The sequence below is a fragment of the Garra rufa genome, chromosome 1 (genome assembly GCF_049309525.1).
Source record: "Garra rufa chromosome 1, GarRuf1.0, whole genome shotgun sequence".
Lineage (NCBI taxonomy): Eukaryota > Metazoa > Chordata > Actinopteri > Cypriniformes > Cyprinidae > Garra > Garra rufa.
The window spans coordinates 107,203,840-107,231,576 of NC_133361.1; the positions used below are offsets into that span (position 1 = coordinate 107,203,840).

The following is a 27,737-nucleotide window of genomic DNA, read 5'->3' on the forward strand; positions in this document are numbered from 1 at the left end:
CAACGTACGCTGAGAAACAGGAGGCCTCAAAATGGTTTCTGCTGTCCGAGGGCAATACTGCGCAGAACGGTCTTAACAAAATGCATGACTCTGGTGGTACTCAAACCCACAACCTCATCTGGGAGTCTAGAAATCCAATGCACCACAGAGCCTGTAGGTATGCTGGGCTGGGCTTGTCCGGCTCTGTCAAGTGGCAAGCTGTGTGGGCAGAAAGACAGGTACAATTGAGGGACGCTTGCTGGACTGGAGCACCACCGAAGGCACCGCTGGGATTTGAACCCAGGATCTCCTGTTTACTAGACAGGCGCTTTGACCAACTAAGCCACGGCGCCTCCTTGGTGGAGAAAGTTAGCCTGAATGCTATTCTTCAAAAGCAGGTGAGAGGGTAATGATGCAGGAGAAACCGCCCGCTGTCCTCAAGCTCCTCTGTGTCCCCTTTCGCCGTCTGTTTTTTTTGGTAAAGCACGAGCTCGGCTGTATTGTGGCGTGCAACCAAACCATCCATGGGATTCAAACGCAGGATCTCCTGTTAACTAGAATAGCCTGGCCGCACAATTGCCCTCCGGGAGGGCAACTCAGACGATCCAGGCTCCAAGAGAAGAGGCCAGGGGTTGGCTGACCGGGCGCTGGACAGCTTTAAGGCGTTTGCCGACAACTGAGTCGGGGCGGTTTGCAAAAGTAACCACTCACTGCCCTCGCTATCCATGTTTGCGGGTCGCTTTTGGAAAAGCTTGCGCTTGCTGGACTGGAACGCCGCCCAAGGTACCGCTGGGATTTGAACGCAGGATCTCCTGTTTACGAGACAGGCGCTTTAACCAACTAAGCCACGGCGCCAAACCGCATGCAAGGCTGTCGGGAGGGTGACTCAGAGGGTCAAAACATCCAGAGGCAGGGCAGGTGCTGGTACGCTTAAAAGAGAATGTCTACAAATTTCTACTGCCTGAGGGCAACACTGCACAGTATGAGAGTAACCAGAAAGCCAAAATCAACAACTCTGGTGGGACTTGAACCCACAACCTCTGAATGGCCTCTTCTGGCAGTCTAGAAGTCCAATGCGCTATCCATTGCGCCACAGAGCCCAACATGGGGAGAAGCAGAGCCGCGTGAAGGCTGACCTTCCGGGTCTGTGGCCGTCCAACGGTAAGAGAGCGCGTGCTCTCTCTGCAGGAAGGACAGGCCCTCGGGTCTCTGCATAATTGCAGTGTCGTTTGAAAGGCAGAGGCACTGTAAGGGCCTCAGGTCCAAGGGAGAGCAAAAAGATCCAAGCTGCCGTCTACAAGGCACCGCTGGGATTTGAACCCAGGATCTCCTGTTTACAAGACAGGCGCTTTGACCAGCTAAGCCACGGCACCTCCTTGGTGGGGAAAGTTAGCCTGACTTCTATTCTTCAAAAGCAGGTGCGAGGGTAATGTTGCAGCAGAAACTGCCCGCTGTCCTCAAGCTCCTCTGTGTCCCCTTTCGCCATCCGTTTTTTGGCAACCAAAGGCATCGCTGGGATTCAAACGCAGGATCTCCTGTTTACTAGACTAGCCTGGCCGCACAATCGCCCTCCGGGAGGGCGACTCAGACGATCCAGGCTCCCAGAGAAGCGGCCAGGGGTTGGCTGACCGTGCGCTGGACAGCTTTAAGGCGTTTGCCAACAACTGAGTCGGGGCGGTTTGCAAAATTAATCACTCGCTATCCCTGTTTGCGGGTCGCTTTCGAAAAAGCTTGCACATGCACGATTGGAACGCAGCTGGGATTTGAACCCAGAATCTCTTGTTTACAAGACAGGAGCTTTAACCAACCAAGCCACGGCGCCAAACCACATGCAAGGCTGTCGGGAGGGTGGCTCAGAGGATGCATGGATCAACAATATGAACGTCCTGCTGCCTCCACTTGATGCAAGACAGTGATAGCCATACCTCACTAAATTGGTTCTTGGGCATGTTTTGCTACCTTTTAAATATTGACATTTTTTTTAAATCAATGTATGCTGAGAACAGGAGGCCTCAAAATGGTTTCTGCTGTAGAGGGCAACACGGCGCAGAACGGGCTTAACAAAATGCCAAAACGCACGACTCTGGTGGGACTCGAACCCACAACTACAACCTCATCTGGGAGTCTTGAAATCCAATGCACTATCCATTGCGCCAAAGAGCCTGTAGGTATGCCAGCCTGGGCCTGTCCTGCTCGGCCGAGTGGCAAGCTGTGTGGGCAGAAAGACTGGTCTGTGCACAATTGAGGCATGCTTGCTGGAGTGGAGCGCCGCCCAAGGCACCGCTGGGATTCGAGGCCTCAAAATGGTTTCTGCTGTCCGAGGGCAACACTGCGCAGTATGGGCTTAACAAAATGGCAAAAAGCACGACTCTGGTGGGACTTGCACCCACAACCTTTGAATGGCCTCATCTGGCAGTCTAGAAGTCCAATGCGCTATCCACTGCGCCGCAGAGCCCATCGGTATGTCAGGCTGGTCCACTGAGGGCTTTACTTACAGATTTGTGCCCGTCCAGCTACACCAAGTGGCACGCTGTTTGGGCAGAAAGACAGGTCCTCAGGTCTTTGCACAATTGAGGCACGGTTCAAAAACATAGTGTCGTCAGGGTCTCCAATCCAACAGAAAGGCCAGAGACAGCCACCAGTGGAAAGGCACGGCTGGGATTCGAACCCAGGATCTCCTGTTTACGAGACAGGCGCTTTGACCAGCTAAGCCACGGCGCCTCCTTGGTGGGGAAAGTTAGCCTGAATGCTATTCTTCAAAAGCAGGTGAGAGGGTAATGATACAGGAGAAACCGCCCGCTGTCCTCAAGCTCCTCTGTGTCCCCTTTCGCCGTCTGTTTTTTTTGGTAAAGCACGAGCTCGGCTGTATTGTGGCGTGCAACCAAACCATCCATGGGATTCAAACGCAGGATCTCCTGTTAACTAGAATAGCCTGGCTGCACAATTGCCCTCCGGGAGGGCAACTCAGACGATCCAGGCTCCAAGAGAAGAGGCCAGGGGTTGGCTGACCGGGCGCTGGACAGCTTTAAGGCGTTTGCCGACAACTGAGTCGGGGCGGTTTGCAAAAGTAACCACTCACTGCCCTCGCTATCCATGTTTGCGGGTCGCTTTTGGAAAAGCTTGCGCTTGCTGGACTGGAACGCCGCCCAAGGCACCGCTGGGATTTGAACGCAGGATCTCCTGTTTACGAGACAGGCGCTTTAACCAACTAAGCCACGGCGCCAAACCGCATGCAAGGCTGTCGGGAGGGTGACTCAGAGGGTCAAAACATCCAGAGGCAGGGCAGGTGCTGGTACGCTTAAAAGAGAATGTCTACAAATTTCTACTGCCTGAGGGCAACACTGCACAGTATGAGAGTAACCAGAAAGCCAAAATCCACAACTCTGGTGGGACTTGAACCCACAACCTCTGAATGGCCTCTTCTGGCAGCCTAGAAGTCCAATGCGCTATCCATTGCACCACAGAGCCCAACATGAAAGCCAGCAGAGCCGAGTGAAGGCTGACCTTCCGGGTCTGTGGATGTCCAACGGTAAGAGAGCGCATGCTCTCTCTGCAGGAAGGACAGGCCCTCGGGTCTCTGCATAATTGCAGTGTCGTTTGAAAGGCAGAGGCACTGTAAGGGCCTCAGGTCCAAGGGAGAGCAAAAAGATCCAAGCTGCCGTCTGCAAGGCACTGCTGGGATTTGAACCCAGGATCTCCTGTTTACCAAACAGGAGCCACGGCACCACCCCGCATGTTAGGTGTGGGGAGGGTGGATCAGAGGATGCATGAATCAACAATTTCAACTTCCTGCTGCCACCACTTGATGCGAGACAGTGATTGCATACCTCACTGAATTGGTTCTTGGGCATGTTTTGCTACCTTTTAAATATGATTGACATTTTTTTTTAAAATCAATGTACGCTGAGAACAGGAAGCCTCAAAATGGTTTCTGCTGTCCGAGGGCAACACTGCACAGAACAGGCTTAACAAAATGCCAAAACACACGACTCTGACGGGACGCAAACCCACAACCCCAACCTCATCTGGGAGTCTAGAAATGCAATGCGCTATCCATTGCGCCACAGAGCCTGTAGGTATGCCACGCTGGGCCTGTCCAGCTCGGCGGAGTGGCAAGCTGTTTGGGCAGAAAGACAGGTCCTCAAGTCTTTGCACAATTGAGGCACGGTTCAAAAACATAGAGTGTTATCAGTGTCTCCGATGCAATAGCAAGCCCAGAGACAGCCACCAGTCGAGAGGCACCGCTGGGATTCAAACGCAGGATCTCCTGTTTACTAGACTAGCCTGGCCGCACAATTGCCCTCCGGGAGGGCGACTCAGACGATCCAGGCTCCCAGAGAAGAGGCCAGGGGTTGGCTGACCGGGCACTGGACAGCTTTAAGGCATTTGCCGACAACTGAGTCGGGGCGGTTTGCAAAAGTAACCACTCACTGCCCTCGCTATCCATGTTTGTGGGTCGCTTTTGGAAAAGCTTGCGCTTGCTGTCCTACTGCTTCAGACCAGATTCTGAAGTGTTAATCTGATGCACACTTTTCAATCCCAGGAGGCCACAGGAGGCCAAAACGTCATTATCGAACGTGATTGAGAACCGCAACGAGAGTGTTTACAAATGTGAGTATTACAAACCAAAACACGGTTCCCTGTCTTAAAATCGTATTTGTTGAGCTACTGTATCGTAAACTGCTGATTTGCATAAGGTGTCAATACGTGTAACGTTAAAGTATATTTGTGATTTCGCTGTAAAACACGTTTTATTACGTATAGCGACCATAGCATCTTAAAGATGATTACTAAATGTTTAACAACTGACAGGAACATGTTCTGAGAGAATTAAATGAGCACATCACAACACCAAACAGACATCTAAACGAGTGATGGATGTTATGTGAGTTTATGTAGAATTCTCTGTTGTCAACACTGCTTTAGATAAATGTAATGTAAATAAACATAGTTAGTAAACAAGTAAACATGAGTTATCTATTTCATTTGTCTCATAGTACTGTTGATAAATTCAGCAGCATTTGTATTGGATAAAAAGCCAGTTAACACAACAGCTACCTCATAAATGTAGTATTGAGCACACGAATCAGAGGGAACTGAATCTTGTGTGGATGTTACAGGGACAGATGAGACAAGTATGCTTGTCTGGTGAAGAGTGACTGATGAAGCAGTGCTGCCATCAAAGATATTTTGCGGTGGAGCAGGACCTGAAAGGAAAGGTGACTGCAGCATTTGTGGGAAAAAAGTTAAATCTGTAACTTAATATAAAGTTTGGTAATTTTGTTACTTCTAATACAGAGATCTAATGAAATTGTGCTGTTAAAATGACAACTTTTGTATTGTATTTGTGCATCTTTGTATGATCTGAAATGTCTGCTGCAGACTGGTGTGTGCATCGAGAAAAGAGAAATCCACAGCAGCATCCTGGAAATGGTTTAGTGTCATCGATGAGACCCTCCATCACTCCACCTGCCCTTTGTCTCTCATCTGGACCAGATGTTGCTGTGGCCTCTTCATCCTCAGAGACCAAAGAGCCAGCGAGAGCATCTAGAGAAAGACTAAAATACCAATATGTCTGAATAAAGCTTTGTTCCACTTGTCTTTATTTATGTTCATGGTTACTTTATTATTTTACTCATATATCCATGTTGTTATCAGTAAATAAAATATAAGTTTCATTAACATGTGTATTAATTAATTACTTGATAAAAAAACATGCTTGTTTTACTAAAAAATATAATTAATTATAGGTCAGCATTTATCATTATTATTGATCAGTATTATAATCTTAATTTCTAAGTAGTAATACTTACATTTTTTGAGTGTAAAATCCTCAAAAAACACCTCCAAACACAAGATCTTCAAGCAGCTGATCCATGTCTCCTTTGTGCAAATATTGCAAACATGGAGGAAGATGTACTAGGTAGAGTCGTGTTACTGATGCTATGAGGTGTTTGATCACTTGTTGTGCTTATTTTCATTTTATAACTAATACTACCTAACTTACAATTACAGGCTCAGGGTAAGATGGTAATAATATTTAACAATGAACAATCATAATGAGAAAAACTAAAAACATAATTATTAGGCTTGCTTACATCATAGTATGCAATTATATACACGGGGAAATATGATTAAATATCTCTGAATAATCAAAATATTCACATCATCGTTTATCAAAAATTGGATTTGTTTTTGTTATTGATAAGCCTCAGGGATGAAAAGAGAAATTCAACAAGAATTTAAGCTAGCTTTGCGTGTGGATAAACAATTTTGAATACAAAACAAAAGAAATAACTTATTCAAAAAATAAAGAATTTGGGTTTTCCTGACAAGAATTATTTCTTTAAGAATTAAAAAATACAAAAACCTAAATGAACCCAAAACGTATCTGTTATACTACAATCACAATAAAAGAACAGCTGTTTCTTCAACATGACCACAAAATGAACAAATTTCATCAATATCAAAATATTTATAGAAAGATGAATTAAACCTGTCGCTATATGTTAAGTTGTTGCACTTGTTATAACGTCGTTGGTCACATGATAACGTCAACATGGCGGAAGACGTGCAGATCACATCCATACTCAACGACTGCGTTCGAAACCGCATACTCAATGAGTAGGTACTTATTTTCAATAAGTACTTACTTAACGAGCGCTAAAAGAGTACGTACTCTACAGCCAAATCTCGTTGAGTATGGATGTGATCTGCACGTCTTCTGCCATGTTGACGTTATCATGTGACCAACGACGTTATAACAGGTGCAACAATTTAACATAGCGACAGGTTTAATTCATCTTTCTATAAATATTTTGATATTGATGAAAATTGTTCATTTTGTGGTCATGTTGAAAAAACAGCTGTTCTTTTATTGTGATTGTAGTATAACGGATACGTTTTGGGTTCATTTAGGTTTTTGTATTTTTTAATTGTTAAAGAAATAATTTTTGTTAGGAAAACCCAAATTCTTTATTTTTTGCAAAAGTTATTACTTTTGTTTTATGTTCAAAATTGTTTATCCACACGCAAAACTATAGCTTAAATTATTGTAGAATTTCTCTTTTCATCCCTGAGGCTTATCAATAACAAAAACAACAAATCCAATATTTGATAAACTATGATGTGAATATTTGGATTATTCAGAGATATTTAATCATTTTTCCCTGTGTATATAATCACATACTATGATGTAAGCAAGCCTAATAATTGTTTTCAGTTTTTCTCATTATGATTGTTCATTGTTAAAGATAAATACCATCTTTCCCTGAGCCTGTAATAATAAGTTATGTAGTAATAATAATAAAAAGAAAATAAGCACAACAGGTGCTCAAACACCTCATAGCATCAGTAACACAACGACCCTACCTACTACATCTTCCTTTTGCAATATCTGCACAAAGGAGACGTGGATCCGCTTCTCGAAGGTCTTGTGTTTGGAGAAGACAGTTGATTTTACACTCAAAAAATGTAAGTATTACTACTTAGAAATTAAGATTACCTCAGAATGCACTGATCAATAATAATGATAAATGCTGACCTATAATTAATTATATTTTTTAGTAAAACAAGCATTTTTTTAATCAAGTAATTAATTAATGCATATGTTAATGAAACTTATATTTTATTTACTGATAACAACATGGATATATGAGTAAAATAATAAAGTAACCATGAACATAAATAAAGACACATGGAACAAAGCTTTATTCAGACATATTGGTATTTTAGTCTTTCTCTAGATGCTCTCGCTGGCTCTTTGGTCTCTGAGGATGAAGAGACCACAGCAACATCTGGTCCAGATGAGAGACAAAGAGCAGGTGGAGTGATGGAGGGTCTCATTGATGGCACTTGACCATTTCCAGGACGCTGCTGTGGATCTCTTTTCTCGATGCACACACCAGTCTGCAGCAGACATTACAGATCATACAAAGATGCACAAATACAATACAAAAGTTGTCATTTTAACAGCACAATTTCATTAGATCTCTGTATTAGAAGTAACAAAATTACCTAACTTTATATTTAGTTACAGATTTAACTTTTTTCCCGTAAATGCTGCTGTCACCTTTCCTTTCAGGTCCTGCTCCACCTCAAAATATCTGCAACAAAGGCACAGAAATCTAGAATCAGAAAAGTGCTTAAAGTTTTTTTTTTATTATTAATAAACTGCAACTTAAGGTTTTGTCTGTAGTGTACTCACTCAAAGCCTTTGATGGCAGCACTGCTTCATCAGTCCCTCTTCACCAGACAAGCAAACTTGTCTCAACTGTCCCTGAAACATCCACACAAGATTCAGTTCCCTCTGATTCGTGTGCTCAATACTACATTTATGAAGTAGCTGTTGTGTTCATTGGCTTTTTATCCAATACAAATGCTCCTGAATTTATCAACAGTACTATTAGACAGATGAAACAGATAACTCATGTTTAGTTACTATATGTACATGTGTTTATTTACAATTTACATTACATTCATCTAAAGTGTTGACAACAGAGAATTCTACATAAACTCGCATAACGTCCATCAGTCGTTTAGATGTCTGTTTGGTGTTGTGATGTGCTCATTTAATTCTCTCAGAACATGTTCCTATCAGTTGTTAAACATTTAGTAATCATCTTTGAGATGTCTATCGATGCTATTTGTAATAAAACGTGTTTTACAGCGAAATCACAAATATACTTTAACGTTACACGTATTGACACCTTATGCAAATCAGCAGTTTACGATACAGCTCAACAAATACGATTTTAAGACAGGGAACCGTGTTTTGGTTTGTAATACTCACATTTGTAAACACTCTCGTTGCGGTTCCCAATCACGTTCGATGATGACGTTTTGGCCTCCTGTGATTGAAAAGTTTGCATCGGATGAACACTTCAGAATCTGGGCTGAAGCAGTAGGACATCCCGGGATTTCTCGCCTACTCTTTTATGAATACTGAGGTTTCGAACGTATTTCTTTCTTTTTTTTCCTACTATATAGTAGGTAAGTAGGCATATTCGAACGCACTTTAAGTAGACGTTCATCATATAGTATGAAAGTATGCGGTTTCGAACGCAGCCAAAGACATTGAAATGAACTTAATAAAGTGGCTGCACCTGGCTGGAGACCGGGATGGTGGGAGGAAGGAGAGAATGAATAAACAGTGCATTGTTGACCCCAGTTAGGCAGTTTGCAGCAGTTTGCAACATTACTAACATCAACAGACTTCTCAAGATTATTTGTTCTTAAAAACTGACACCAGCTCAAATTTGTTTATTTAATAAGTTTGGTTTGAATGTTAAATGTCTGTTGCATATTATAAACAACTGATTTAAACTCAAATTTGTCTGTTTTTGTTGTTTGAATGTTACACGTGTGTTTGTTTTATAAACTGATTAAAAGTCAAGTTTGTACATTTAATGATTTTTGATTCAACTTAAATATCTGTTGTATATTAAAAACTGATTCCAACTCAAAATTAGCCCATTTACTTTTTTATGTTAAAAGTTTATATTTATATATATATATATATATATATATATATATATATATATATATTAATTAATTAATTAATTTATTCGGAACTTATCTAACTGCAAAAGTAAATTATTTTATTTACATTTTTATAGTTGAGCGAGTGCATGATTTACTTTCTAGTTAATACAACTTTTACATCTACAACCAGCCACATGTGGCCCACATTAGGGCAGTAAGGTCTTAACAGAACTTAGCCTTACTACAATGAAATACAAGGCCCATAATGTCACACCCCTGGACTTTATGTTGGTTTCTCCCATTCTCCCCCGCAGTTCAGTGTGTTTTGGTTTCTCCCTCATCGTCTGCACCTGTGTTTGTAATTAGTCTGTGTGTATATAAGGTGTGTGTTTTCCCCTGTACTCTTGTCGGTCTTTGATGTTATCCCCTGATGTTACCACTCCGTGTTCCTGTGTCTGCCTGTTTCCCATTGGATTTATTAAATGTACGTCTTTTATTACGTCGTTGTTCGTGTGTTCCTGCCTACAGCGTGACAGAAAGACCGACCGATACAGTTTTTTTTTGCGTGTTCACCTCCGTTTTGTTTTCCGTTCGTTTTCTCCAGTCTTTTGTTTCCGTAGTGTGTTTCCCCCATGGATCCCTTCCTCCGACCAGAATTCATCCTGCTACGGCTGAAGCAGGGGGAATTACCGCTCGAGGGCTACACAGTAATGTTCCAGCTAGTAGCTAATACCACCAGCTACCCGGACGACGCGCTCTGTGCGTTCTATGACGCCAGCCTCAATGCGTCTTGCAGAGCGCCGTCGTCCGAGGACGGCCCTCGAGCGAACTTTGCCTCGTTTGTGGAGTGGACACTGGCGAGAAACCGATCCTCGTTTCCCGCCTGTTCCACGGAGAATCTCGCCAGTGCCACTCCGGACCCAGAGCCCAGCCAGCCACCCAGACCCGCGGATTATGAGCCCGTCACAGACGGAAAGCCCGAGCCCGGAGCGACAACATTATGGAGTGCCGAAGAGGTCAAAACCGCTGATCAGGTGCGTGAGCCGACTATTACATCCGCGCCGGTGGAGTACTTCGAAGAGCAAGAAGGGGCGGTAGAGAGCCCCGCCCACTGCACTACCACTGAGGGTGAGCTGGAACAAGATTATGGGGACTTAATGGACTGTGTCATGGAAATACCTATCTGCCTGAATTTCCCACCCACCCTCCCTCTTCTGCCTAGTCCTGAATCTCCGCTGGTTCCGCCCAGCCTACCTGAATTCCCGTTGTCGACTGTCTGTCCCCTTGCTCACCCTCAGCCCACCATCTGTGCGGTGGGTTTGCCGCAGGTCTGCCAGTCTCCATCGGTGTCATGGCTGGAGGATCCCTCACCATCGCCTCCAGCCTCAGAGTCCTGGACTCCACCTCGGCCCTCCGACCCTGCGGCTCCACCCCGGCTCTCTGCTCCCTCGTCTCCGCCGTCGCCCGTCGATCCACCAGCTCCACCGGGCTCCATCGGCCCTCCGGCTCCGCCCTGGTCAGTCGTCGCCCCATCTTCGCCTCAGGACTATACTCCTCCGGCTGTGCCTCGTCGCTCCGTCCCACCGGCTCATTGGACCTCCTCCCTCCCGCGGGCACAGCCTCGGCCCTCTGTCGCTCCGGCTCCGCCGCGGATCTCCGGATCTCCATCTCCGCCTTGGTCGCCAGAGCCTTGGGTTCCGCCTTGGCCCTCCGGATCCGCGGCGTCACCCAAGATCTTCGGCTTTCCGTCTCCGCCTCGGGCTCCACCACCACCTGCTCCGCCTCCGTCGGTCGGATCCATGGAGTCGTCAGCCTCTCCTCCACCATGGCTCCTCCCTCCATCGGCTCCACCGTGGATTTACATCTTGGCTGCGGCCTGGGTCCCACCTGGCTCCTCCTGCTCCAGCCCCCTCCTGTCACCTCCTTGGCTCCTCCCTCCGTCATCTCCTCCATGGACTGTTCCATCACCTGTTTGGACTTCATCTCTTGCCCTCCTCCCGGGAGTCCGTCCTCCGCCGAAACCCCCTCCTAAGACTGTTTGTTGTTTCCTGTTTGTCGGCGTGAGGACACGCCTTTCCGGGAGGGGGAGGTAATGTCACACCCCTGGACTTTATGTTGGTTTCTCCCATTCTCCCCCGCAGTTCAGTGTGTTTTGGTTTCTCCCTCATCGTCTGCACCTGTGTTTGTAATTAGTCTGTGTGTATATAAGGTGTGTGTTTTCCCCTGTCCTCTTGTCGGTCTTTGATGTTATCCCCTGATGTTACCACTCCGTGTTCCTGTGTCTGCCTGTTTCCCATTGGATTTATTAAATGTACGTCTTTTATTACGTCGTTGTTCGTGTGTTCCTGCCTGAGTTGTGACACATATATGGGCCATATTAAAAAAATATTACTTGGCTCATGATAGGCTGAGTTATGGCCCTGGTTTGGTTCAGTTCTGGCTAAAAACATGTGGGCCAGTTTTGGGCCGGGGAACATGTACTAATCTGGGCCACACTTTAGTTGTAGATTTGGGCCAGACCTGGGCCAAAGAAAATTTGCTGACTGGGTATATTATGACAGGATTTGTTCTGAGAGAGTATTTCTGACAGGAAAATGTTGTTTCTGAAGTAATTTACCTTAATTTAAGTTACATTAATGATTTTTTACTGTAATGAAGACATGACAATACAGTAAACTATATTATGACAGGATTTGTTCTGAGAGGAGTATTTCTGACAGGAAAATGTTGGTTCTGAAGTAAAACTGTAATGTGACTCTAAATTGAGTTTGACACCACTGCACTAAACCAACTGAATGGTGCATCTTTTGGATATAGACGTATTATTTGCCTGATGAATTGCCATTGGTTTTCTGTTTTTAAGATGATGATACATGGGGCAACTTTTTGTTGTTGTGGTGGGCACTTTTCCATTGAGATATCCAGAGAGAAATTTGTTGCCCATCTTAATGGAGAAAGTGCCCAAGCAACATTGCTCAAAGTTGCCTGTGTATTATCACCTTTACTCTTTCAATCTTTTCTCTTTCTCTTACCCTCCAGAATGTCAGCGGCAAGTTTGCCATACAGCAGGCCTGCACCCACCCGGATCACCTGTGTGGACAATGGGACAAACCATCGGGCTAAGTCATACGAGGTGTCCAAAAATGAAATTAAAATAGCGTCGTACAAAACCACTACAATAAGTGCCCTCAGCGATGGCGTGAGGGCATTTATGGCTCCTGTGGATGGGGAAATCGCACTGTTTGAGACCGGGAGGGCGTACATCATAAAGAGATCACATTGAGATTTCGTGCCTCAGGGCGAGTCTCAAACCTTTTCCCAAGCTGAACTCATCCAGCTATTCAGCTGTGGAAGTACACAACATTATGCATCATGTAACCTAATTATTCTCTAATTGATCTTTCTGCATCTTCCTACAGTCCTGAGTGTGTACCAAGTGTATATTCATTGGTAATAACTTATATTGGTAACACTTTAGAATTAGGCACTATTAGTTAATATCAATGCATTGACCAAGTACAGTACTTGTCAATCTGTGTTACACATACAGTAATGTTAGTTAATAAAATACAACAGTTCCAAAACTTTCCCTTTCATAACGTTTTAGTTAATGTTGAAATTAACAAAGATAAATAATATATGCTTCAGAATCATTTTTCTTTCTAGATCATGTGGTCAACTAACATTAATAGTGTTCATGTAATGACTCGCGTCTATTGATATATAATTCCTTTGCTGAGACTTCCGTTCATGTTATTATATTTCAGAAGACTGCAGCTGAGACAGTAGAGGTGGAGCTCACCTTCATCGGGGTGTTGGAGGGAGACGGAGGTGCCACAGTTCTGCTGTCTGACACATATGAGGAGTACACAGTCCCGGCAGCACTGGCCCTCGACATCGCTGCTGATGACCTGACAATAAAACTTACAATAACTCACCGAAACAAAACTGTTCAGAGTATTGAACCACTGGGGGAGATGTTTGAGGGAATGTTTGAAGAAGTTTGACTTTTTTGTTTTTAATAGTTCAAATTTTTATAAATTGTTTAATCACTTATTAATCGTTACATTTTTTTATTAGTTTTTTCATTCAGGAATTGTTCCTTTTAATTAATAATAAAACGTGTTTAATACATTTTGCTTTAAGTGTTTTTCTGTGCTTTCCATAAATGTCAATAGGGCACCCGCTTCGAACGTTATCACTCGATTGAATGGGCGTTATCAGTGGTTATCAGCTGATAGATATGGGCCAGTAGGGGCCTGCTGCGCCTACTGGTAGGCTCAGAAGGCTGTTATCATCCATCCACATGGTTAATCAGCGATACTAATAGAGAAGACTCCAGATCCAGTCCCAGAGGAATCCAGCTCACCGGTAATCAGAAATCTATTGGATGACGCGGGAACGTCGCGGTCGCGCAGTTTTTCCGTTTGATATTTTCAGGTAAGATCATTGAAATGAGCATAAACTGTAATTAATTAGTCAATAAGCCACAACAATACAGAAAATGTGTTTTAAGGTGGTGTGATATGAGTGTTGACATGAAATAACCGTTTTGCAATTGCATTTGTAAACGTTTTATATTACGTTATAAGCCTGTCCTTACTTTATATGATTTATGTGAGCATTAGCGTTGCTAATTAGCATGTTTTTCATGTGTCTGAAGCTAATGGGGAAATGTAGTTTACTAGTTAAACGCAAAATTAGCCTGTAAAAATTTTAAAAACTTATTTGTAAAGACTTATTTTTTGCTTATTGCATATATTGTGTCACTGAAGCTATATCATACTCATATTCAGTGAAACATTCAAACCCAAGACGTATTTTATGGCTCTTTGGTATGTTTGGAATCTTCACTATAATTTAAAATAAAGCTTGACTGCATTTGATCCCACATGAGGAAGCTTACAATTACATTTCATGCAAAAGATGAACACTGGCAATGTATTAGAAGTAAATAGACTGTGGTGTCTCTGTGTGTCACATATATTGCTGTCCTCAACATTGAACTTGAAAAATAAAACCCAAAGTCACAGGTCTGCCTGCCTGTGAAACATTAATATCTCTTTACCTAATTTTTTTTCTCCATTTACCATTTCCAGCAAGTTGCAAAGGAGTTCTGTGGTAAGTTTCTTTTATTACTTCCATGCATTATGTCTATGTTGAACAATCCAAAATTGGTTTTGGGCTGTTTAGAGAGAGGGCCCATTCACAAATCTGTCTGTGCAAGTTTCTCTCTGTTTATGTTTTAGGTTAAAGATGGCTCAGAGAGGTAAGCCTTACACAGTTGCTAATCTAGAAGCATTAGACAAGTGTGTCCGAGAACGATGGTATGATCTGCAACACTGTTTTTTTTTATTACTGATTTATTACTGACTAGCTTTTTCTTTCTTTGTTTTTATTCAACAAAAGAGAACGCACATTTATGAAAAGCAAAGGGAGACCTTGATTTCTTTTTTTAAGGAGGGAATGAAGCATGTCGGCTCACCCTTAATAGCAAGAGCTGCATCAGCTACGTGTTTGGACACCAGTGTCATAGAAGTAAGGTTTACTTTAGTGCCACACTAACAATCAACGTGTCAAATAAATATAGCATTCTAAAGAACTGCTTGTATAAATTAAGTGTTTTGTTAAAATTCAGTTTAATTGGTCTAATACAGGGGTGCTCAATCCTGTTCCTGGAGATCTACCATCCTACAAAGTTCAGCTCCAACCCTGATCAAACACACCTGAACCAGCTAAATAATCTCTTAGGTAGCACTTGATAATTGCAGACATCGGTGTTGGAGCAGGGCTGGAACTAAAGTCTACAGGTAGGTAGATCTCCAGGAACAGGATTAAGCACCCCTGGTCTAATACTTTTGTTATTTTTTTCTTTTTCAGAACTGGATCGGTAATTACAAAAGATCCATAATTACAAAAGCTACCTCTGAGCCCCGGCCAGCAAAGGCCAGAGTTCATATCAGAGAGCTGTCACCTTACAATCTTTTTTGTAGAGATGTATTGAGAAACAAAGGTGAGAGACAATATTTAACAGATGCTTTCAATTGTTGAACTAAATGGTTTGTTGTTGTACATAGCAGCCCTGTTTACATCAGGGCTTTACAAGGGTTACAAGTTGCATTCATCAGTGTAAGACTGCTGTGTGTCTTAAAAAGAATCATCAGGTCATCAACTTTACATGTTATCTTGTTTAAACAGAGTTGTTATAGAGAAATGGGTTTCACAACCCAAGTAAATTAGTGTGTTGGACAGATTGTCATTGTATGAATTTACTTTAAAAAAAGACATGCTGACTCTAAAGTAATACGTTTTCTGTGCAACTATTTTTTCCTTAGGCACAATGAATGATATCAAGGGCAGGTGGGCCACATTGGGGGAAGATGAAAAAAATAAATACATTGAAGAGGCAGCAGCACTGAGGGCACATGGGCAAGCCCTAAGCCCTGAAATGAGGGACGCCTGAATTAAAATGCACCTTAAGAAGCTAAAGTTAGAGGTTTGGATAGAGGCTTCATTTGCTTGGCATTAGTGGTATTATTAGAGTATTCGATGCAGGGATGATGTGAAAGCAATTGTGATGTGAGCAGAACAGTTTGACAGACAACTGGATTGTTTATCTGTAGATTTTTTTTTATATAATTTCAAATTAATTCTTATCAAATAAATATTCCAGCTGATTTTTGTTTAACCCCTTAGTGTTCCTGTCAAACTTAACTCAATGCAAAACGTTCCGCCGGTGGAACGTTGGAACACTAAGGGGTTAAAGGCTATCAACATTAAATATTTTCACCTTGAAGAAATTGTCAAAGGCTCATACCACCCTCTCAAACTAAATTCCTACTGGTTAAGCTGGTCTATTCAGATCAAGGTGGTCAATTGAAGCATTAGTAGTCACACATTGCTATGAGTCAAATTATTAGTTGGATATTGGACTCTATGTAAACACAGTTAATGTATAGTTAATGTAACCCTGGTGGTCCCTGACCACTTATTTGCTACGTGTGACAACACTGTTTTCATATATTGCCGAACCCTGTAATGAGCTGTTCCTTTAGTGTGTGTTGGATTTTTAAAAGTAGGTTTTGTCTATTTTGTGTTTAATCAATTATATTTCTATTTTTTTGTGGTTGTCTTGTTTATCTTAATATTGTAAAGGTGTCCAAGCTTGAGGATTTGGGTGTGGAAACAGCCATTTTGTAATTTGACCGCCAAAAATCCAGCTTAGAGGTGTATGAACTAAGCAGCAAAGGAGCCACTGATTTCCTTGACTCAACGGACACAGTGAACAACTTTGCACTGCATTTCAAAGGTATTGCTTATGAAAATCCACAGAAATGGACACAGGCCCGTAATAGTGTGAATATACATAATACAGTTTTATGAAATTAATTGTTGTCTGTTGTTACATCTTTAGCCAGCTCCTCAGCCATAACACCCAGTACTAAAGATCAAGTCAGTGTGCTGGTAGGAAAAGTGCAAGATCTGTTCAACCAAAAATATAGTAAGTGTATGTTCAAATACTTTTAAAGCTGATGTAAAGAAACTGCTTATCTTGATAACCTAATATGCCTTCATGAATCCATGGCATTATTATCAAATAAATAAATAATTTATCTAATGTGCTCATCAACCAATAGATTATGACACCTTACCAGAATGAATGTTTGCAGCTAGAGGGCAGAGTCACAATTATCCAGCTGTGTAACTTTGTGTGTGTGTGTGTGTGTGTGTGTGTGTGTGTGTGTGTGTGTGTGTGTGTGTGTGTGTGTGTGTGTGTGTGTGTGTGTGTGTGTGTGTGTGTGGTATGGTATTCATCACGTTGCGGGGACCAAATGTCCCCACAAGGATAGGAATACCAGTAGATTTTGACCTTGTGGGGACATTTCTCAGGTCCCCATGAGGAAACAGGCTTATAAATCATGCACAATGAGTTTTTTTGAGGAAGTAAAAGTGTGCACAATCTCCTGTGAGGGCTAGGTTTAGGTGTAGGGTAGGGTTAGGGCGATAGAAAGTACGGTTTGTACAGTATAAAAACCATTACGCCTATGGAATGTCCCCATAAAACGTGTGTGTGTGTCTGTGCCTGTGTCTTTCAGAGGAGGCTGGAGGTACTGGAAGGCTCCCCTACCAGTCCCTGGTGAATCAGGGCATGACCATACAAGTTGCTGGACTGCCCAACAGCCTTACCCTCAAGAAGCCTTCCTTTTATGGAAGAAACCAATTGGAAGCCATTTTGAAAGCTGCTGAGGGGATTTCATTTGAAATAAGTAAGTGACATCACCAGTGGTTGTGTTTCTCCACTTGTGTTTTGGCAGACCATTTGTCTCTATGCAAAGTGGGGAAAATAAGTTAACTAAAGAATATGTGAGTCTTTGTATAGTGTTGGGCCATTGCATCTCTATCTGTCCCTTCACCCCAATTGGTCGAGGCGGATGGTCGCCCACCCTGAGCCGTGGTTCTGCTTGAGGTTTTTTCCTCTTAAAAGGAAGTTTTTCTTTGCCTCTGTCACCAAGTGCTTACTCATGTTGGGTCTTTGTTAAAGGATTAGTTCACTTTTAAATTAAAATTTCCTGATAATTTACTCACCCACATGTCATCCAAGATGTCCATGTCCTTCTTTCTTTAGTCGAAAAGAAAATAAGGTTTTTGATGAAAAACCCTTAATAGTGGACTTCAACAGACCCCAAACGGTTGAAGGTCAAAATTACAATTTCAGTGCAGCTTCAAAGGGCTTTAAACAGTACCAGATGAGAAATAAGGGTCTTATCTAGAGAAACCATCTGTCATGTTCTGAAAGAAAGAAAAAAAAAAATATATATATATATATATATGTGTGTGTGTGTGTGTGTGTGTGTGTGTGTGTGTGTGTGTGTGTGTGTGTGTGTGACCCTGGACCACAGTACTCTTAAGTCGCTGGGGTATATTTGTAGCAATAGCCAAAAATACATTGTATGGGTCAAAATTTTAGATTTTTCTTTTATGCCAAAAATCATTAAGAAATTAAGTAAAGATCATGTTCCATGAAGATTTTTTGTAAAATTCCTACTGTAAACATATCAAAATGTAATTTTTGATTAGTAATATGCATTGTTAAGATCTTCATTTGGACAAATTTAAAGGTGATTTTCTCAGTATTTTGATTTTTTTGCACCCTCAGATTCCAGATTTTCAAATAGATGTATCTCGGCCAAATATTGTCCTATCCTAATGAACCATATATCAATAGAAAGCTTATTTATTGAGCTTTCATATGATGTATACATCTCAGTTTTGTAAAATTGAACCGTATGACTGGTTTTGTAGTCCATGGTCACATATGTAACACATAACTTTGGTTTTTGTTAATTTTAACATTTACTAATACATTATTAAAATCTTGTTAACATTAGTTAATGCAGTGTGAACTAACATGAACGAACAACTGTATTTTCGTTAACTAATGTTAATGAAGATTAGTAAATACAGTAACAAATGTATTGCCCATGGTTAGTTCATGTTAGTTAATACATTAACTAATGTTTAACTAATGAACCTTATTGTAAAGTGTTACCTTCCTTTGATTCTGCTGTGATTAATTATTTTTCTGCAGTAATTCAAGAAGGCCAATTATTTGTTATGCTCATGCTACACAAGTGTTTTTTTTTCCTAAACATATCAGATGCAGCACAATGCAACCCTACCAACATGGCAGAGGGGATGTCAGAGCACATGGATGCAGAAGGTAAGCTGAGTTGTTTTTATTTTAGCTTTAAATAAATATATAACATTAAACTTAAGAAGCATAGTTTACTAGAAATGTAACTGTGGTCATTGCACAGCACATTTGACCACTGTACACATTATTGAAATAATAAAATGAAATCAAACAATGACATTTTCACCTTTGTGTGATGTTTTAATGTCTTGAAATCAACAGACACAGCAGATGGCATCCAGGGGAAATCGGTGGAAGAAATATTAGAGGCCATGTGTGAAAATGGTATTTCTTGTAATCGTAATACATTTGGCCAAATGCTACAAATCTGTTTTTTAAGTTCGAGCTTAAATAAAACTACACTGAAAAAAATGATTATGGCCCCAATTAAATTAAGCATGATTCAATTTCGCTAGTTTAAATAATAAAAATTTAGTTTTTGATTTTAATTAATAAGTATTAATTGGTTTTAAGCGAATTACATGTGTTTTAAATCCAAGCCATGTGAATTAATTAAATTCAGTTAGAAAATATTATGTAAACTTTCTGCGCATGCGCACAAATGCACATTCTCCCTGGCGCCAAAAGGAGTTTCCAGTCACGACTCAGTCAGGTTCACGGTGGGAACTTTTCATTCCGGACCCGGAGTTTTCATCATTCGGTCGATTTACACGGTGAGTAATATTTATGTGAGTAATAATGTAGTGTAGCACTGTTTATTACAGTAAATAGTTTGTTCGCTGTATAAATAATATCTGCAAAATGAGTCTTTGGGAGAAATTCCACAGCGACCAACGGATGGTGACATATAACTTACACAAATAACACAAACAATACTTTTTTATGTGACAGAATGTACTTTTAAGATATTTTTGTATGAAAATGTAGTTGTATAAGCCTAAAATACGCTGTTTATTTGAAAGGATAGCGTCTATTTAAATGCTTAAGCGCTTTCGGAGATGCTCAGGCCGGTAACGTTATAGAGCTTGGCCAACTACGTCACTGCGCGTAGAATTATGGGTAGTTGCCGCCATGTTTTATGTAACGTCGTCAGCCGTCAGCATTACAAGATAGTAGGCAACTATTAAAAAGAAAAAAAAACAATGCATAGATCCGAGGAAAAGCTAAATCTTCCATACCGAGAAAAGCTTAATGAAGTGTCAAAGCTGAGGTATTTAGAAAAACTAAAAATAATCAACGGCTCGATCCTTACGAGCATATAGAGTGGTGGACGATCTAAATGAGTTACCGCCTTAACGCACATAACATTCCCAGATGGTGTTTTCCTACTTTGTTTGTAGTGTTATTTGCCGTTTTACCTACTGCATTGTTACCTGTGTTCTTGAGACTTAAAGTTTACAGCACTGTTACATCTTACACCTGTTGTGTTTGCACTATAGTAGTAGTGGAACTGAACTTTTCAATTTAGTTGATTCTTATGTTACTGTGAACTGTGCACATTTACATCAGTGTGTTATCCACAAATAAAGGGATATAGAAATGTTCGTGTTTTTTCAATTTATTGCTGCAACGTGGTATGCAATATGCAAAAAAGATAATGCATGTTTAATGCTGCGTTCCAGGCAAGTCGTGCCAAATTGTCTGAGCGCATTTATTATTATTAATTTGAATGCAACGTTATATTGTCCTAAAGACTATTTTTCCACGATGTACCACTTGCATAAACAACGCACCTCATATCAGAGCTCGGAACTGGGAGTACGTTGATCTAACGTTAGTACGAGTTCACAGATGGGAAATCACAGGTTTGACTGTCGCTCCAGTGCACTTTCACCGGTAGAAGGCTGGAAAAACACGGGTAACGGGTTGCCTGAAACGCGGCATAACTGAAGGCTGTAAAACATTGTTTGTCTATGTATAAGAACACATACATGTGTATATTTTATACGTGTTATATCTATATCTATATATATATATATATATATATATATATATACATATATATATATTAGTAGTCAACATTCGAAGTGGATCAAAAAAGTTAAAGTCCTAAGACATGATTTTATTATGACAACTTTGAAAGCTTTCGATCCACTTCAAATGTTAACTAGTGTATATATAATTAATTTAAATTTTATAAATGTACATGTGTATATACATATAAATACACGCAATACATGAACATATTTACACAGAAAAGTTTATGTTGGATGACATTCCTTGAGAGCAACTGATTTGACAGCATTAATTTCTTAATTCATGGTTTCATAACAACGCTGGGGCACATATTAGTCAACTAATGCTTTTCCGTCTAACTGCTTGTACCCACGCCATGCAACGCCGTTTTGTTAACTCGGACACTTGGGATCCAAGGTGATTGTCCAAGCTGGAAAATCAAACATTTGACAGTCGGCGTACATGCTGGTAATCGGTTAGACTGTGGCAATTAACAACACAACAATAGTTCACCAAAAATTATTATTTATGCAGAATAAAGTAGACTAAAACTTCACGATCACAATCAAACACAGTGTTCACTGCAGCTCCGTTACCTAAATTCCCAACATGCATTGCGTTGCTGACGTCACGTTCCCAGACTCTATAGGTGTTCCCGCCTAAGTTACAACGTTACCACAGCCAGTCCTTCGGGAATCTGCCGGCTTCTAATGTGGTTAAACATGACATATATCGTTAAATCCTTTTGGACGGGTCATCTAATGTCCTTAACTTGTTTGTTCAAGAGCAGTTTGTTTTGGCTGAAGGTAAGGTAGTGCTTGCGTGATACCGAAAAAAAATTATTAACTTCTGTGGCAACTATTGCATTTAAAGCAATGATGGGCAGATCGTATCCTTAACTGCGTATCCAAATAACTATGCCTTGTAATAGAAAGTTCCGGGAAATCAAAAATATGGACGAAGGCATGAAGTTATGAGGGGAATTTCCAGTTAGTTCCTATCAGTAAATCTCACAATATAACATTGGATTTCTGAATGTTTTTAGTGTTCTTAATTGTAATCATGTGAACATGCCCCTTTTTGCAAGCTTTAATGGTGCAGCATGTAAACTGTTTTAAACTAGCAATAATAATTATTGTGTTTTTACTTTCATTTGAGGGACTCTCTGCATGTTCCTGTGACTAGGACACATAACATTTCCTTGATGCCAAAGGAAGTTTCCAGGTTCACCACTTTCGTGAAGTTGTATTATTCCAGCAATATGCACAGTAAGTATTAAAGCATTTTACAATAAACAGTTGACTTTAATGAAATATATCATATAATGTAATATGTTATGTTCCACAGATCACTGCTGTTTTCCAGAAAGGAGGTCTTACTGGGAGGAAAATGGTCAAATATTTCGGCATTTTACAGGAGGTATGTATTCATTTATCAAGTGTCTTTTCCTTTCCCATATGTATTATTATTTAACACAGTGATGTCAAATACAGTGTCCAGACAAAAATGTCTCTGCTTGAATTTAAATTCTACTTAAATTTCAAATACTAAAAGGGTTATAGTTGCCCAAAAAATGAAAATTCTGTCGTTAATTACTCACCCTCATGTCTTTCCAAACCCAGAAGACCTTAGTTTATCTTCAGAACCAAAAAAAATTAATTTTTTTTTTTTAATGAAATCTGAGAGGTTTCTGGACTTGCATAGGCAACAATATAACTGGCCCAAAAACGTACTAAGGACATAAGTGTAACCATTTATGTGACATCAGTGGTTCAACCGTCTTTACAGAGCTAAAGAATAATTTTAATGTGCAAAGAAAACAAAAATATCTTTATTCAACAATTCTTCTTCCTGCCTCCATTGTCAAGACTACAATGACATATGCGTGTGTTTTTCTTTGCTTATAAACATGGTTCAGCCCATGCATGTTCATGTCAGCAACACCAAACACTTGTGTCATGGTACTCTCATGAATGGCAGACGGTGGCGCGGAGGAGTCTGTATTTTTGTTTTCTTTGCGCACAAGTATTCTCGTAGCTTCATGAATTTACTGTTGAACCACTGATGTCACATGGACTATTTTACCAATATCTTTAATGTGTTTCTTGGCCTAAGAACATTTCAGTTGAGTTGCGTTGCTGTCTATGCAGGGTTAGAAAGCTCACAGATCTCATTAAAAATATCTGAATTTGTGTTCCATTTGCAGATTAGGAACAACATGTGGGAGATATACAAATAGATTTGTCAGTTTTCTTTCTCATCTGCTTCCTTTCACTTTAACTTAAAAAAAAAACAGCTGTTTATGATGACATACTGATTTGTTTTTGTGCATATTGGCTGGTAAATATCAGTTGATACCCAACCCTACTAATAACAGTTTCTTTTTATTTAAATATAGGACAGTCAAAGAGATGACTCCTTGAAAGACCCACAACACATCACCATGGGCATACCTGTAAAATCCATTACAAACTGCAGTTTGTTGCATGACATATGAACAGTTTTAGCACTATTGTTTTATTCACTATTGAAAAAATACAATATACTGTTTAATCACTATATACTGTTGCCTGTTTCCACATATTTTTATTAATTTTGCAATTCCAAGTCCGCACTCAACAATGTGGCCTCTTTCACCTGTGAATTTTTGTTCATTTTTATTTTGTGAATGTGCAACGTTAAGTAAGCACTTGTCTTCCAAACACTTGTTGTATATACAAAGAAACTGTTACTGAATTTACATTTGATGACATTAAAAATAAATTCAAAACATTAAACTTGTTGTGTGTATTTGCAAAGCCATTTAAGAACCTCTCCTTAAGAAAAGGATTTTTTTTAAGGTAAGTGATTAAAACAATTTTGAAATTTAGTCAACAAAATGTGATTATTTAAATGTAGCTAAAATAAATTGATTGCAACCACTTACCTTAAAAATTTTGAGTAAATTCAATGAATATTTTTTCTTCAGAAACAATTAAATAAATTAAGAGGAAGTAGCATATTTAAATTGGGCTGAAATTACTCATTTTTTTAATACTAAGTTAACTAAATAAAATTGTTTAAATCCAAATAAATGTGTTTGTTTAAATTTAGATCAAATCAATTGATTGCAACCACTTACCTTAAAAAAAATGAGTAAATTCAATGAATCAATTTTTTCAGTGTGTTCTGAGAAGTCTGCCATTGACATTTGATACAAAGAGAAAAGCTCACTTGTTTGAAAATTACAATTTATGAATACAATATTTATCCAGGTGACATTAATCGGCATATGTAAGGTTGGTATTCTGATCATTTTACGCTTTGAATTGGCTGTTGAGATTTATATGCAAGTAATGGGACTGTATTTTTAATCAAGGATTTACTAATTAACAATTGACAGTATAAATGCTGACAAATTGAATTAGGAATGTGTAATTATGATTTAAAAGTTGTATTAAGAAAGTTGTTATTGTGGTGTTCTGATTTTTGTACTTTAGGTGCACAGCAGATGGAAGACGAATGCTCAGAAACAGACACTACTGTAGCCATCGTGATGACTGCAGATAAAGGTATCTTTCCACATTGTGGTTATTTTTTATTTAACTATTGACAGTATAAATGCTGACAAACTGAATTAGGAATTTGTAATTAAGATGTAAAATTTGTATTAAAAAAGTTGTTGTTGTGTTGTTCTGATTTATGTGCTTTAGGTGCACAGCAGATGGAAGACGAATGCTCAGAAACAGACACTACTGTAGCCATCGTGATGACTGTAGATAAAGGTATCTTTCCATTTTGTGGTTATTTTTTATTTACCAGGAAGTCCCATTGAGACGAATGAGCTCTTCCTCAGAGTAGACCTGGCCAAGACCAGCTGCATCATAGATTAAAAACAGGCAGTTTCAACAGATTACAATACTACAGTAAGAACAGATATGGGAACAAAAGCATAGACTAAAATATGTTAAAAGGGAAAAAAACATTAGACAGTGGCAAACTGTGACAAATCAGCCTCCAATACTTTTTTATTTTGGATTAAACAGCATTTAACTAGATTTACTTTTAAGTCTTTCAAGCAGCAGGTTCCAGGCAGAACATCCTAAATACAGAAGCAGCCTTTTTCCTAACTCTGTTAAGTATAAAAACATCTTGAGGATGCAAAGGGTGTTGTCCAGTACATTTCTTTGCAATACAAACACAGAGATAGGAGGTGAGCACATCAACAATTGCTTTTTAAATGATAAATGTGACCCTGGACCACAAAACCAGTCATAAGGTTCAATTTTACAAAACTGAGATGTATACATCATATGAAAGCACAATAAATAAGCTTTCTATTGATGTATGGTTTGTTAGGATAGGACAATATTTGACTGAGATACATCTATTTGAAAATCTGGAATCTGAGGGTGCAAAAAAAATCAAAATACTGAGAAAATCACCTTTAAAGTTGTCCAAATTAAGTTCTTAACAATGCATATTAATAATCAAAAATTACATTTTGATAGGTTTACAGTAGGAATTTTACAAAAAATCTTCATGGAACATGATCTTTACTTAATTTCCTAATGATTTTTGGCATAAAAGAAAAATCAATAATTTTGACCCATACAATGTATTTATGGCTATTGCTACAAATATACCCCAGCGACTTAAGACTGGTTTTGTGCTCCAGGGTCACAAATGATAATGCACCCGTGTACAAGAATACAGGTGGCTACAGCAGGCTGGCCTACGACTGTACGAGGTATGGCCTTACAATTAGTAATCACAAACCTGCATCAATGTGAAGTTGAGCTCTGGAAGCAGCTAAAGAACAAAGTGATTAGATTTCTGAAATTAAAATTGAGTTAGCCCTCTGTCTCAGGTTTGATTTACATCCATTTCTAAAACGGAAAATCAAGAGTTTTCCTTATTTCAGGGTTACACCAAAGCTGATTTCTGAAATTGAACCCAAGAACTCTTCTTTGTTGACCTGCTTGTATCTCATGATTGAGCTTCAGCAAGATCTGAGATGAATTGATGTGCAGTACCCACATTTTCATTCAGCAACAGTTACAAATGAATAAGCTTCCTTTGAGGTGTTGCTTTGAATATGGTGATGAGTATGATTTCAACTAACTGGCTTAACTTCCAAAATATTTGTGTTTTTCCTTTGGTAGATGGAGGCAATTTGTGCTGTGTCTGCAGTGTCCATTTCGATGACAAGAAGAAGAACGCTTCAAAGAAGTGGCGTTCATGGTCACAGTGCACAGTGTGCCAATCATGGTCACACACTGCATGTGGTTTTAAAAAGAACATGTGTCTTCACTGCCAGTGTGAAAACACCATGCAAACACCCTGAACCATCGCATCAGTGTTAGAAAAAATGCTATTTACTGCATTCCAAGATGCATCTTGTTACTTGTTGTCGGTACCATCTTTACAAATACACACACACACAGACACATACAAAATAATTAATACATATATACACGTTTTAAAATGTATTAAGTGAATTTTCATCTTTTTCATTAAAATATACTTTATATGAGTCTTGCTGCAAATTTATTGTAATGGTTACACTTCACTTGTAGGAAAATAACTGTGATCGTATTGTTATTTTCAATCACCCTGATTTTTTATTTTTTGTTTTATTTTGTTGGCACCGTCAATGTTGTTCCTTTAATCTGGGCCCTGTATGGAGCAATAAAGTGATATTGTGCTGAATTAAGTCTACATGTTTTTTTTAATATTAATATATATATATATATATATATATATATATAAATCAGTTTAATCATTGGTTCGGTAGGGCTGGGTGTTCGCAAGGACCTTACCATAATATTAAAAACAGTGGGTCACAGTATGATTTCATGTTATGATCACTCCTGCTGTCACTGGGAGATGTTTGGCAAAATGGTTGTTAAAAAAGATGGTTTATGTCAGAACACAAAATTCATCATGAGCCTAGGCTTGTAAGGAAGTTTGGGAAATATTAACTAATTTCTGTAACCAATACAGCCTTTAAGTCATCTGACTAAAGAACAAACGACTCCGAAGAGTCAGATCCAAAGCTTGAGACAGAACATATGGGATGTTGTGCATGCACGGTCACAGATTTAAATAATCAATGAAGTTGGACACTCTTTCCTGTTAGTGTTCATTCCTGTTACAAAGTGTTTATTTCTGTTACGATATTTTTCTTCTAAGGATAAAGCTAAACAACTGTAATTATCAGTTTGTTTGAGCCATAATTTATACAATATTGTTAAATACATTACATTATTTAAAACATTTTAAACTTCAGGCTTCTTTTAAATGAAAAAATGTTTTTGCATTTTTTATTAAAATACACTTTGCCTTAATACAAACTTTTGATACTTTTTAATAAAAAAATTTGTTACAAATATCAATTATTTGAACAAATAACCAACCATTTCTTAAAAAAAAAACTTTCTTGAGGTGAATACAAAGAAATTAATGGGCATGCTATTAAACATGCTTTTTTATGGCACATGAGTTTTGGTAACTTGGACTGAGAAAACATGCATCCATCGTCTGCTTAGAAACCTTGTAAAAACTTTAATAAAATTGTCTATGATTAACCAATACACATTTTGAATAGTTAAATATGTGTAGCATTAGATTCTGTGTTGAAAAAATATGCTTGATTTTGAAGAGATACAAGCAAATGTCACAC

General features: G+C 39.5%; 7 non-coding genes and 1 pseudogene across 7 annotated transcripts; 1 reads left to right on the forward strand and 7 right to left on the reverse strand.

Moving 5' to 3' along the window:
- The first annotated feature begins 84 nt into the window (after window positions 1–84).
- LOC141323587 (uncharacterized) lies at window positions 85–26,399 on the forward strand (annotated as a pseudogene).
- trnat-agu (transfer RNA threonine (anticodon AGU)) lies at window positions 259–332 on the reverse strand. The gene has a single exon. It is a non-coding gene; the product is annotated as a tRNA-Thr (tRNA).
- trnat-cgu (transfer RNA threonine (anticodon CGU)) lies at window positions 761–834 on the reverse strand. Its single transcript has one exon. It is a non-coding gene; the product is annotated as a tRNA-Thr (tRNA).
- Window positions 990–1,079, reverse strand: trnar-ucu (transfer RNA arginine (anticodon UCU)). The gene is given in 2 exon segments: window positions 990–1,025; window positions 1,043–1,079. It is a non-coding gene; the product is annotated as a tRNA-Arg (tRNA).
- Window positions 1,279–1,352, reverse strand: trnat-ugu (transfer RNA threonine (anticodon UGU)). The gene has a single exon. It is a non-coding gene; the product is annotated as a tRNA-Thr (tRNA).
- trnat-cgu (transfer RNA threonine (anticodon CGU)) lies at window positions 2,627–2,700 on the reverse strand. The gene has a single exon. It is a non-coding gene; the product is annotated as a tRNA-Thr (tRNA).
- Window positions 3,129–3,202, reverse strand: trnat-cgu (transfer RNA threonine (anticodon CGU)). The gene has a single exon. It is a non-coding gene; the product is annotated as a tRNA-Thr (tRNA).
- Window positions 3,358–3,447, reverse strand: trnar-ucu (transfer RNA arginine (anticodon UCU)). Its single transcript is given in 2 exon segments — window positions 3,358–3,393; window positions 3,411–3,447. It is a non-coding gene; the product is annotated as a tRNA-Arg (tRNA).
- Window positions 26,400–27,737: the final 1,338 nt, after the last annotated feature.